This window comes from Pteropus medius, unplaced genomic scaffold, assembly GCF_902729225.1.
Source record: "Pteropus medius unplaced genomic scaffold, Ma_sr-lr_union100, whole genome shotgun sequence".
In the NCBI taxonomy this organism is placed as follows: domain Eukaryota; kingdom Metazoa; phylum Chordata; class Mammalia; order Chiroptera; family Pteropodidae; genus Pteropus; species Pteropus medius.
This window is the reverse complement of record NW_024349800.1, coordinates 2,510,743-2,524,754: the sequence shown is the minus strand read 5'-3', so window position 1 is coordinate 2,524,754 and position 14,012 is coordinate 2,510,743. Positions and strand designations below refer to the sequence as shown.

Here is a 14,012-nt window from a genome sequence, read left to right as displayed (position 1 = left end):
ATTGTAAAAAACCATGAAAAGGATGAAATAAGAAGCATTTTATGTGGGAGGGAAGAAAGTCAATATGGATTTTAAAGACCCAGATTAATGCTGATTTTTGTAAAAAAAAGAAAAAGAAAAAGAAAAAAGAGACATGACTGATATATCAATTCATGATAAGACAAAGACACTAGAAAAGTCAAACAATTATACTAAAAAAATTAAATGGAATGAAAAGTATATGATATTGAGTCAATCCCAGGGATTAATGCAAATTTTAAATGACAGATGATCTGAGATGCTTGAATCTTATTTTAACATGAAACAAATAAATGTGGAAAAGAAAACCAACTGTGAACAGTGAATCAGGCCAAGATTTTTAAGAACACATAAAGATAATACTATTCTTTTGTGTTGTTATTTTAGAGTAACAAAACAGCTATAAAATGAGCAGTCCTCCTGCCATCTACACTTTGAAAGGGCTTGATCTCACCAATGGATCTAGGACTCTCCAAATATGGGTGTGGTAATATACCTGTTCCTATTCAACTGAAGGTGACATTGCTAGACTTGGGACTTAAATGAAAAGGGCAAATCTTATCTATTGCTTCCTCACAGCTCATAAAAGAAAAGTGACTAATATAACTTTCTGCCTTTGAGCACATTTTACACATTAATGTTTCCTTTCCCTAACAATATATCTAAACAGAGATTTAAGTAGTACATCCTCAAAGCTTCCGGGGAAATTGAAATAAAGTATACAAATTACAGAAGAGGGAACACTTATCAATAAACCCAAAGGGCGTAAAACTAAATATTGGGGATTGTTGGTTACAACTCTTTCTCTAATTTTAGTATCACTGTATAATTTGAATTAAAATGAAAAGAAAAAAATTAAAAAGCCCTTAAATTGCTTGGCTAATGCGATAATGATCATATCATCCCTGACCAATACTGGAATCTGAATCATATAAATCATGTATTATATTTTCAGTAAAAGACAAAAAATGTTACTTGGTACCATTAAAAATCCTTTGTCACATCCATTACTGTTATATGACCACAAACAGATGTAGGCTTCCAGATAAGACACAACTCATAAACCTAAGCTGATGAGTAATTTTTAAAGGATATAGTAAAAGGAAAAGATGGAAAAATTATTTCAGATATCTCCTTAATGAATGAATAAATGATTAATACATTCCTTAATGAAATCCCACCTCAGCTAATTTGTATAGTTAAGAAATAACTTTAAGAAACATTAAGCAATTAACTATGAATTTCTCTGTCATGAATTGCTCTATTTTCCTTGTCTAGTTTTACTTGACTCTTCCACTCTTTTGCTGAAAGCAATCATAGGTTAGCTTGACCATCTTGTTCTAAATAATGTTTTCACAATACTGGGGTTTCTTAATTCAAAAAATAAAACCAAATTTCTCATATAATCCCGAGTAGTTCCTTCCCTAAATAACACTGCAAAATGTAGCTATTAAAATGTTAACTGAAGAACTTTTAACAGATCATCTACACACAATATTTTCTTATTACAATTACTCTAGTTTTATAAGCCAAGATAATAAATTCCTAGTATAGTTTACCAAGCTTAATAGTTATAGCTGTTATTAATCTACCATAGTTTGGAAATGTATCCTAGAAAGACTGATAAGAATTAACTGTCTCTAGGTGCAATATTTTCAAGATATCTTTTCCTTGCTAATTTGTTTGTCTCTTCCTAACAGAATATGAACTCTATGAAGGCAGGGATTTTTGTTTTATCCTCTGCTGTAGTTCTAGTGTCCAGAACAGTACCTCGCACAAAAAGGATATTTGAGAAGTATCTGCAGATTTTTGACTGTCATCATCTTACCATATGATTTTAGCATTCATAAAAATATAAAAATTAAGACAAATTAAAATATTTGGCTCAGTCACCTTTTTATAGACCTCTGAAGTTCCAAAAAATTATGTCAGTAGCTCTGAAGACCTAGAAAAAGTTGAGACACAAATTAGTATAGAAAAAACTAACATGGATGGACACAGAAATCTACAGAAATAATGTTTTAATGGTAATTTTATTTGTTTCATCTCTGTATACTGTCCTGTTGACTATTCTATGTTCCATCTAGTACTACAGTTTTATACTTTCGCCTTTATATCCTATTTAGGTCTGTAAAGCCAGACCTAAAAAAAGGGTAGAAAGTGAAATTCATCTGTATTTAAGAAGTGGTAAATACTTTACCATGTCACTGGATAATCCTTCTTTTTCCTTCAAATTAGAATTCTCTCCCATTTCCCAAGGGATTCCTTCTTTTTATCTCTCCTAGGAGGTGCTTTTTTTCCTCCACTAACCCTTTCCCAAATTCAGAGGCTTTTCTTTAATCGAATGTCAAATTTGCCCTTTAGTCAGGACCTACCGTCACCTATTAATGTATAAATTTGTTTTACTACTTTCTTCCCCCTGACTCCATCCCACCTATATCCTCTTGTCCTACTACAGGAAAAAGTGACAAAAAGAAGTCATTTCTTTTTGTGGTCAACTCCATAATAGAAACATGTGGAAAATAAAGCCTTAATTAACTTTCTGCCCTCCAAAAAGGGAAAGGAAATGGGTGACGACCCAGGACTTTCAGGGGGAAAAAGTGAATTTCAACATTAGTCAGAATGAAGTATTAACACCTAAAATGTTAATATATCAAATACATGAAAAGAGCTGTTTGTGGTATTTCAGTTGCCAAGGAGTAAAGAGGAAACGTACTTTATATTGATATTTTTTGGATTTCCTATTTATTAAAAATTGGAAAATAAACTATTCTTTGGAAACAATTCAAAAAGAGAATACTAGGAATAATTTAAAGGTATGAAGGTAACAGTAAAAGAAAAAAAACTGAATAAACCAGGGAAGAAGTAGACTCCTCTAGCAACAAGAACAAAGAAGAAAAGAAATGACAGAAGAAAAAAGAGAAATAATTATGAGTGTACAGTAGGGGGGGAAACAGATACATCAGAATTTCAATTTCGTTTTAATCTATTTCTAGAACAATCCGTCAGAATCCACAGGAACACTAGTATGTTCTTGGATTCATAAGCAGAACTAGCCTATTTCCCAGTACTGAGTACTCTTGTGAAAAGTTACCATTTACACAGTTTCTTAGGAAAAGGCTGTTAAATAGAAGATGCCAGAAATAGTTTATAATTACCCATCTTTTTAAATTGGGTTCTGAAATGGTCAATAGTCTCTGTATTTGTCATTCTGACAGTCTCTTCTCTATGTGGCTTGCCGAAAGCACAAGAACCGTGTGATCTGTCTGGGTCACTAGTGCTAAGACAAGACAGACACAAAATGTTTTAAGAAAAATTCCAACAGAGATTTCAGAAAAAGAAATTGCATCAGCCAGGTGAGCCGGAAGCAGCTGGGAGACAAGAGTCCAACAAACAGCCAATCCAATGAAAGAAATTCAGAACAAGTCTGCTTCAGTAATCTTGTGAAGAGGACTGGCAGGAAGAGGAGTGCTGCTTCAGAAAGAGAACAGGCCTCATATGCTTCAGACAGTCTTTGTACTGAGGCTGTGGACCTTGGCCATTCTCCCAGAAATGATGCAATCCTGATGAACAAGATCTGCTGCCAGAGAAACAATTGTTAACAGCCTATGTAGACAGCAACTCAGCCAAGGAGCAATCTCTGATCAGCTCTCTTCACAAACCACCAGAAAGCCAAATCTCTTCTTCATTCAGTTTCTGACAAAACATATAAGTAAATATATATTTAGATATATATGAACAAGCCATTTTCTCAAAATGTCCCTTTGCTTTTAATTCCTTTGGCTTTACAACATTGATCATCCAGCATTCAATTTTAACTAGAACACTGAGAGCATTTTTACTTTTATGAATAGAATTCTTTGAGCATATTAACAGCAAGGTGTTTATAGTGAAATTTTACACTTATTAATCTTGTTCTCATAAGAAAACCTTTTGGGAGGCAGTGGCCCAATTATGAGATTTCAAAGTAAGGAAAGCTATGCACACTCTCTAATTCAGGGCCAGAAAGGTATGTTTTGTAGACATTTTTGAAATTATGTGAAACTATAATAAATATAGGTATGTCTTAAGAGAAAAAGAAAAAATCTCTTGCGTAGGCTGACATTAAAAGGTAGAAAAGTTAGGTTAAGTACTATCATCATACTTTGCAATGCTCACTTTTCTCAAGGGTAACAATATTACTTCGGATTTTATAAGAGGGTTAAAAACTATTTTCATCCTATTAGCCACAACTTACTATTTTAGAATCTAGCTTAAAAATATCCTTAATTTAAAAATCCTCCCTAGATTCCTCAACTCTCAGGCCTGCCTGGTTTCTTTTTCAGAGCTTTGTTATCAAGCTTCACACTATATTGTTATAAAATTACTAGATTTTTTTCTCTCACAAAATAAAAGACCCTGCATACAACAAACCTCAGTTCTCTAAACTCCAACTAGCCAGAAGCCATGATAACCAAATTTCTTCCTTAAGAAATAATCCTTAAACTAGATTCATTAAAAACACAAACATGTAAAATATATCCTGAAGTCTACACAGCCATGCCACCCTGAACAAGCCTGATCCCATCTGATCACCAAAGCTAAGCAGGGCTGGGCCTGGTTAGTACTTGGATGGGAGATCACCTAGGAAGGCCAGGTGTTATAGGTGTAAAAAATAAAAACAAAGGGATTATAAGCTGACAAGGTCCATGTAATCTGTGAAGTCAACCAAGGGTTGCCTTGCCTAAATAAATAAATTAAAAAATAAAATAAAATATATCCTGAAATCAATATTTTCAACCCAATCTACTACCCCTAAATTTAAACAATGAAAATTATTAATAATAAAAATTAACATATATACAGAATAACTCTGAAACAATAAAAGATTAATAGGTCAAATGAACAAATTTAACTCAGTTAAGAAGAGAAAAATTTCAGAAAATTTTAAAATTAGGGTTTAAATAGTCATTAATTTTAAGATTCAATTTCTTAAAATTAACTGATTATTCAAAATTGTTATATGAGTTGAATTTATTCTTAAATACCTCTATACTTGAATTTCCTTCTTTTGAATAACTTCACAAAATAGAAAGACATGGGAAAAGAACATTAAGTTTTTGTATGATTATTACCCTCACCTTAACTTTTAAATGATAAAAAAAATGCAATAAATATATGAATGTGTTTAATCTACACCACTAACTTGTTAGAGAACTAATATGGCATCTGCATTATATACTTATCTTTCACCTCCAAACCAAATTGAAATATTGAGGCAAAACATTGCAATTGCACTGTAACATATCACTTTTACCTTGGGAGAAAAAAAAAAGTACTATACTTATTAGGAATTAGGAAATCTGAGTTCTAGCCTACAACTTAGTTTGGCTGTAGAAAAATCACTTTTTATAGATGAATCTTAAATTCCTCAAAATAAAATCTTCATTAGGCTTTTTCTGCTCCAAATTCTTATGATTCCTGGTACTGTCTTAGGTATTTCATGTCTCAAAGTCTCAATTTTCTCATCTGTAGAATAGAAAGAATAATACCTGTCCTGCTGACTCAGGTGCATATGGACTTCATTTGTAGCAAATACGAGTTTATATGGCTCTTTGAAACCTTTAAATATATGTGAAGAATGAGAAGCTGCTACTAACAATCTGAATGTGGCTAAAAATTATTTTCACTCTTCTTCAATAATGTATTTCAATCTTGCTACAGTAAATAATGTGAGAAGATATGTAGGAACATGAAAAAAAAAAGTGCAGGAGAGAGAGAAGTGATAAGCATTAGAAGAAACAAATAAGAATTATTGGAAAACCAGAGATGAACTCTAGAAAAGAGAAAGTGCTCACAGATCTGGTGAAAAGTTCATATAATTGGGATAGTATAAATTCTAAGTTAGTCTTATAATCTGAGGCAAGTTACTGTAGGCAAAGGATCTACAAGAAGTTTAGGGTGGAAGAGAAAAAAGAAAAGAGAGAAACACTGGGGCAAATGATTAAGAGAGACTAAATAAATGTCGCGATTTAGTAATTTAGAGCCAAGAGTAAAGGTTTCCTTCCTCCCACCTCTTCTTCAACACTTGCTTGTCCCTTGGCAACTTTGCCTAAATTTATACTCCCTCCAGGGGCTGCTGGGGTTGGCGTAACAAACCAATAACTATAAAAGCTCAAATAAGTTTACCAGACTAGGAGGTAATTAAAACTCAGTTAAAAAAAAAAATTCTATTTTTGTCCATAGTAAGAATTTCTTCCCCTATGAAAAACTTCGTTAATGGCAATATTATAGAGGCCAAGACATACTTACTTAAGTGTAATTGGAAGGGAAGGGAAGTGGTGGTACAATCCATAAATAATGAAACTAAATACGTACTACGATCTTAAATTAATTTGTTGACACCGAAGAAAAAATTTTATTTAGAACTCATTTAACGATGATAAATATACATGAACTGCTAAACTAACCAAGAATTGGACTTTATCCTTAACAAGAATCAGAAAAATTTTAGGCTTCTAAGTATTACATAAAGATGACACTCTCAAAGAACTTTGATTTACCTCATTAAAGAGCTATCCTCTCAAGAATTTCTGAAGGTTCTGTCCTACTGTGTTTGGAGCCTTCAAACATGCTTTAGAAACATGTAGCACATCAGATGGGAAAAGAACCTCTCATACCTCTATGTCTGCCTCCTCTGTCCAGACCTTTTTCATTTTCAAACCCTGAAATGGGAACCAGATTTACTCCAGACGAAGTGGGTTATACACAATTATAAGGCATTAATGTGTTATACTTTCTGGAGTTGAGGCAAAATTTCTCCAGTTGATAAAAAATTTAGTTTTAAGATTAAAGTCTAATTCATTATTTTACATATGAAGAAACAGGGCTATAAATATTTAACTGTAAGGAGTCATACACAGTGCTGGGGTTCAGAAAAAAATTAAGATTTTAATGTATAGTTTCTATTTATTAATTACTACTTACTTTTGATAGCAACATCCGAATTAAAACAAAAAATTTTAAATTAAGCACCAATTATTGGTGCTACATAATAAAAACAAGTCAGGGTTAAAATTTCTGGCTCTCTTGGGACTTAAATCATCTAGATTTGCCAATTTTCTTTCATCCATCCATCCATCCATCCATCCCACCACCCAAAGTAACTGCGATGTAGAAAAGCTATGTTAAGTACTATTTCAAGATGTGTCTCTTATTCAAAGTAAGAGAGGGTAGGCAATTTGCAAACTCTTCCGGTTTGCCTATGTGCCAAGTATTGCATTTTCATAACCATGAAGGGGAAAAAAAAATCCTAAAGCATGCCTCTATGATTAATGAGTCATTCTGAAGAGAAAAATGACTCGCTCCCCCCACCCCCAAAAGAAAACCCTGAACCACTCCATAGTTTACCAGTGACAGAGAAGTCTTTTATGGAAACAGATTATAAATCTCGTAAATTGTTTAGACAAAACTTATTGACTAGTCTCACGAAAAATTCTATTAAGAAAGAAGGAAAAGGCAGGAAGAACCCTAAAAACAAAGATGAACAGATCTGATCATACATATTATGATTATTTGTCAGACCAAGTGGCTAAGTATATAACAATAAAGGAATATAAAGCTTAATAATCCTGATATGCACATTAGGATTCCCTTCCCCTCCCCATAGCTGTATCTTTATTATTATAAAATATATGCTGTAAAAATTATATTACAAAAGCATAAAAAGTAGAAGTGAAATTCTTACAAACCCACTTCCCAAAGATATTCCAGATAAAATAACCCTACTGTTCTATAATCTGCTTTGTTCATTTAGCAATGTTTTAGACATCTTTATATATGCAAAGAAGTAAAATTTACTTCTTCCTTTTCAATGAAGGCACAGTACTATATCCTAGGGATCTACTTAAGTCAATCCTCTGCAGATAAATGTTTAGACTGTTGCTAATTTTCCATAACATATGCAACATTGGACCAAACAGTATGTATGCCTTTGTCCACACATGTGCATAAACAATTTCTTTAGGATACATTCCTAGAAGTGGAACTGCTAGAATGACATGAGCATATTTATTAGTGATGCTGAACCACACAACCACACCTTTCAGAAAGTAAAAACCAATCTTACACTCCTACAAATAGTGGGAAGGCCACATTTTCTCATAAGATTTAAAATAATTTCAATTCTTTCCTCAGAGTCTTTTGCTTAGAAAACTCTCTACATTCTAAAAAAAACCCCCTAAAATGAAATTTAATTGTAAATTCTTAACATTCTGTGACACACCTATTGATTGGATGTGCTGTTGTGTTCTAAAATTCTGATATACTAGGAGATCTCAGTAGCTTTTTCACAAAATTTGGGCTGGCATCTTCAAAATAAAACCTAGATAAAGCACTATTTCAGAACCAAAGTATTTTCTTATAGTTGTCCCATGCAATAACTTTTCCTTCTTTTAACAGAATGCATCAAGCTCTAAATTTCTTTTTCCAGTAATGAAAAAAAAAAAAAAATCTGTAATCTAGCTGGTATCTGTAGGGTCCTCACTGAAAAATACAAGTAATCTAAAAAATCTGAGCTCTTTGGTTTCTAACGGGTTATCAAAATTGTTCTAGCAGTTCTGCCTCAGTAGTATAAAACATGATGTCTTCATTTTTAATTATCCTTGGAAAGAGAAGAAACCCTGAAACTGTAGGCTTGTCAATACTAATTTACTATAAGATAGAGCCAAAATAGTGACTAAGTTTGTACTGTAGCTATAAATTCATTTGGTATATTCCATTATGACACCAGACAACCACAGGGTCCAAATTTAAGTCCTGGAGAAATGAGGCAAAAAAGCGTCGTCTTCTTGCTCTGCTGGCACCAGCACCTGACTAAGAGCTTGGATGCTGAGCTACTCTTTTCTCTTTGAAGTGTTTCACAGACTGTCATATCATCCATTCACCAACACTACTCACCTTATGATTTCAAGGTTACATTAAAGCAACGAACTGGTCTAACTCCAGCCTCTCAACATTGCAATCTATTCTTCATTACTCTTCTAGAGCAGAACCGTGATTATTATCATGCCACTATTAGAACTCTACAACTGCTTGCTCCCTTAAATGTCTACTGGGTTAATTGAAACTCCTTTGCCTAAATGGAATAAGACTTTCTTTGTTAATTACCTATTAAACTGCTTTTTCTCCAAAATTTTGTTCACACTATGTATCCTGTCTCACATGCCATTTTTTTTGCATCTTTAAAAAAACTATTATGAAAAATGTCAAACACACACAAAAGCAGAGAAAACCCTATAATTAATTAACTCACGGCTCCTACCTAGCTTCAATCAACAATCAACTCACGGCCAATCTTATTTCATCTGCAACCAGAAACATCAGTTGTACACATCACATTGCTGAGTGGAGCTGTTCCTTTATCTTAAAAATGGGTGAGAGTGGTCTGTGTATGATAGGTGTTAATGATAGGGAAAGGCAAGTCATCATTCTTTTGCAAAAATTAAGATGGATAATGAGCTTAATGCTGAGTAATGTTTATGTTTTACAATTATATACTTATGGCTATTAAAAATGCTTAATCATTTTCTTTAAAAACAACAACAAAAAATCACTGTAAGCAATTACTTTTTTGACATGAGTTTATTGATAATAAATTTTCTTGTGTTCTTAGGAATGCAAATTTCTTATAGCAGTGTAACTGCAAGTATACCCATGACCCACAGCTGTGACACAGCATTCTTATGTATGCTCTGTCAATAAATGAAAATGGATAAAACACAGAAGAAACACTCCAAAGTAGGTAAAGTGTAATAGTCCATAAACCTGTGTATTAAAGATAAGGACAGATTACATCATAGAACCAAAGGCTCATATTCAAGGTAGTGACCAGCTGGTCACCTTATTTTTAGTGAGTGGCTTCATAGAATAACAGAGGAGTCTTAGAGTAATGACAAACTTAGGGTAAAAAGGCTCACCAACTCAACTGAGACACTTTCGAGTTAAAAAAATAGCTCAGTAATAATGGTGAGTGTCATAGAACAAAAACATCTGGGGTGTGTATGGATGATTCCTATTTGAACCACAAAGCACACAAATCTTAAGGTTTGGTTAGTAGAAAATCGCCACAAATCAATGTCAATGAATATATATATACACCACTACACATTCTATTACTAATTACTCACCAGAAGTTATATTGATAATAAAATTAAACTTAGAAGAATTTGTAATTTAAAAAGTAAGTGATAGAAGATAACAATCAACTAAAAAAGCAGAAATCAATACACTGATATGCATTGTTTTGCCTAAGCATAAAACTGGCCTGTATTTATTCATACAGTATGCTACTAAGTAAAATGAATCTTTGGAATGATGAATACATTATTTCCCTAGAAGCCCTAGAGGATGAACCAACTAGCGGGTGGTTTGTTATGAGACCCAAGAACTTCAAGAGTTCCCATCATGCAAAACATCAAAATATTGTAAAAATTTTCTCTGGAGATCTTAATAAGAAAAATGATTTAAAAATCATTATATAGATGCTCATCTTTGGTCTAGTTTCATGAAACATTTCAGCTATATTTAGGCCAAAATTCTCATTAATTAATACTTAGAATATATAAGTGCCAGGACACTGACAAAATAGTACTTTTTAGTTAATGATACAACTGGCAGAGCAAGTTGCTCCAAATTCTTATGCAAAATGAAATCACAAACATACATGACACTAAAATTTCTGTTTTTTTATTGTCTCCTTTAATCTTCTCTGTTGGTTTTCCTGTCATATCAGAGTTTGACCCTAAGCAAAGCCCAGAATTCTAGCTCTGAATAGAGTAAAACACAAAGTATTTTAGGATTTCCCTGCTATTTTCCCTTTTTAAGATATCTTCTATTTACAAATTTAATCTTTCCTGAGGAAAATATTTCTAAATGCTGAATAGTAATTTTTTTTTTTGAATACTATGCTTCTTTTTCTGGTATTTGGTAACCAATATAAAAAGTAAGATTTTTTTTTTTTTAACCCTATGCTCCAGATTATGACAAATCTTGTGTAGTCTACCACTAATAACTTTAGAGCAGTGGTTCCCAATATTTTGGGGAAAAAGGATAGGCTTTCCAAAGTGTAAAAATTTTGGTAGAAGAAATGGAGGAGGAGTCAAAAGGTAGAAACTTCTAGTTATAAAATAAATAAACCATGAGGATGCAATGTACAGTATGGTGACTATAGTTAATAACACTGTATTGCATATTTGAAAGTTACTGAGAGTAGAACTTAAAAGTTCTCATCATAAGAAAAAAAAACTTTTTTGGGGAACCCTGTAAGATGATGAATGTTAACTAGACTACCATGATCATTTCACAATGTGTATACATACTGAATCATGTTGAACATCTGAAACTAATGTCAACTATATATTTAAAAAAAATTTAAAGAAAATGAGACCATTAGGGTGAGCTTTAATCCAATATGACCAGTGTCCTTACAAGAAGGGGAAATTTGGACACATGAAGAGACACTGGGGGAATGTGTGCGCACAGAGAGATGACCATGAAGAGGTAGCAAAAGGGCAGTCATCTACAAGCCAAGGAGAAACCAATCCTGCTGACATCCTGATCTCAGACTTCTAGTCTCAGAAAAAAGTACAAAAATTTTATCTCTTGATTAGGATAAAACATTAAAAAATATACTATTATACCCTTTGCAACTGAGGTTCCTGGCCCACAAAGTACCAAGGTCCAAGAATAATTACAGACAACCGACAATACTTCTGTACAAGATCCTTTTGTCTTAAGTCCTTAAGAACCATTACCTATTTAGCCATTACAGCAGGGGTCCCCAACCCCTGGGCTGTGGACCAGTAAGTAGGTCCATGGTCTGTTTGGAATTGGGCTGCACAGCAGACGATGAGCTGCAGGCCAGTGAGCAAAGCTTCATCTGTATTCGCTGCTGTTCCCCAGGGCTAGCATCACTGCCTCAGTTCCACCTCAGATCATCAGGCATTATATTCTCACAGGTGCACTGGTCCCTGGTGCCAAAAAGGTTGAGAACTGCTGCATTACAAGACTATACAATTTTTACCCTGGTAAATATATCACATGATACTAAGGGTGACAAAAAGACAAAAAAAGGGAAACAAAGAAGATTCCTGCCTACAAAAGTATCTCTGCCTTTGACCTATTGGGCCAAACCACCATGAAGGCCCTGTTAAAGCAAAGTTGTCTTCACACTCATTCCTGAATTTAAAAAAAAAAATTACATGACCCATGGCTCTTCACTAAATTTAGAATTTAAGAATCCACTAAGATTCAATACTGTGTTTCACGTTGTAAATTCTAACTCTTTCCCTATCTATTTATGAAAGAAAGAAAGAAACCCCCTAGACTCCATTTGCCCTAGTATCAATATTCCAAAACTGATCCTTGGTATGGGTATAACTGGTTTATACTGCAGATTTCAAACTCTGAACACACATGCTTATATGAATTTCTACTAATTCTGCTTTCGTGAACTCAAAGGAGACAGTATTTGTCTGATATTCTCTTTGAGGGATCTATAACAAATGTTTATTTGGCTATTACAATAAAAACACCAATTTACAAGCCAAAAAAAGTTTTAAAGATCAATGTTCGTGAGCTGCCTGTCACCATTCCTTATTCTACTGAAATACAAATTCCTTTAGGAAGTCTTATCTGACTTCTAAATCTGTTATTAATGCCTTCCGTTTTAAAAAGTATCTTCTTTTGGAAAAAACTGAGTTTACTAAGCACAGCTGAGAGTGTAATTATGCCAAGTTAATACAAGTAAAACTAAGTACGTTTCAATTTTTAGTAGCAAACTTATTTGAATTTTCAAAAATAAAAACTGAAATTGCATATCATTTCTTTATAAGAACAAGTACATTCACTGTATGCTTTGTGGTGGTTTGCAATTGGACTCAATAGGTCAAAGGGATGTATCTTTTCAGCCCAAGAAGTATCAAGTGAGTCTAGTATCTTGTTCCCTTACAAACCAAATCCTAGGGTACCTGTAGTTCTTAACTTTTTTGAAAAGTGACACAGATTTCTTTAAGAATCTGACAGGGCCAAGAACTTTTTCCTCAGAAAAATGCAGACAAAACTTGTAAACTTCTAGGGATTCATAGGCTTCTGCTCTATACCCTTTCTTGAACTGCTGATAGTCTGAGATAAAAGGAAGCCCATAAGTGACTGACTGGTAAGGTATGGGTGATTGAAAGAAGCCCTTTAACTTTTATATTCAGAATTTATAATCACTCTAGTAGCGGATAATGCCCAATAAAAACCAATTTATTTTTGCCTTTCTCTATCCAGATCCAGGAGCCTCATCCAATTCCAGGCAAAAAATCCTAAAGAAAAAAGGTCCATACTACAGATGAGAAGCAGTGCCCAAAGTCAAGAGGACAGGAAAAGTTACAGATTATATTGGTGGAGATGCAAGTCTCTTTAAATAAGATAATAGGGTATAGTGAAAAGATTCTGGAATCATAAAGAACTTGACTCACCTCTTAGTAGTTGTGTGGTCACTCTGATTAAGTCTGTTCATTTGTAAACTACCCATGGCACTATTTTGAGAATTGAGATAATGCTCGTAAGAGAACCTACCAAGATATATGGCACATTGCAAGCATCCAACTTTTGGTATGTTGGGTTACAATATTAAAGAAGTGAACAAAGAGTATAATGAAGGCAAACAGGAAATACTTCCTGTTTCCAAGGCAATAATATGAAGTGGAGGAGAGGAATCTATAGTTTGAGTCTTAAGAGTAATTTGCCAAACCCACTAATATTGAGACTTGCTAACAGTCACAGATTAATCTTCAGTTAGTCAAATATCCTATTAATTTTCTTTAAAAAACTCGACTGTTTGGCATTGATTTGATATTTATAAGATACCTTTTCAGAAATTCACTCATCTCATGAAATAAAATCTATTGTATACCGAACATACTGTTAATTTACCCATTTGATTCCTCAATATTCCTGTCAAGAATGCT

The 14,012-nt window shown here is 33.4% G+C and overlaps 1 protein-coding gene and 1 pseudogene across 8 annotated transcripts in view; one reads left to right on the top strand and one right to left on the bottom strand.

Moving 5' to 3' along the window:
* SETD5 (SET domain containing 5) overlaps window positions 1-14,012 on the bottom strand; it is a 73,670-nt gene that overhangs the window by 43,173 nt on the left and 16,485 nt on the right. For 6 of the 8 annotated variants that reach the window (XM_039886614.1, XM_039886621.1, XM_039886611.1 and 3 more), the window contains exon 2: window positions 1,912-1,963. The exons of the other annotated variants lie outside the window; for them this stretch is intronic. The gene's annotated coding sequence lies outside the window, so the exon portion shown is untranslated. The remainder of the gene's footprint in view (window positions 1-1,911; window positions 1,964-14,012) is intronic. 8 annotated transcript variants of the gene reach the window in all.
* LOC120622659 (uncharacterized) lies at window positions 4,548-4,664 on the top strand (annotated as a pseudogene).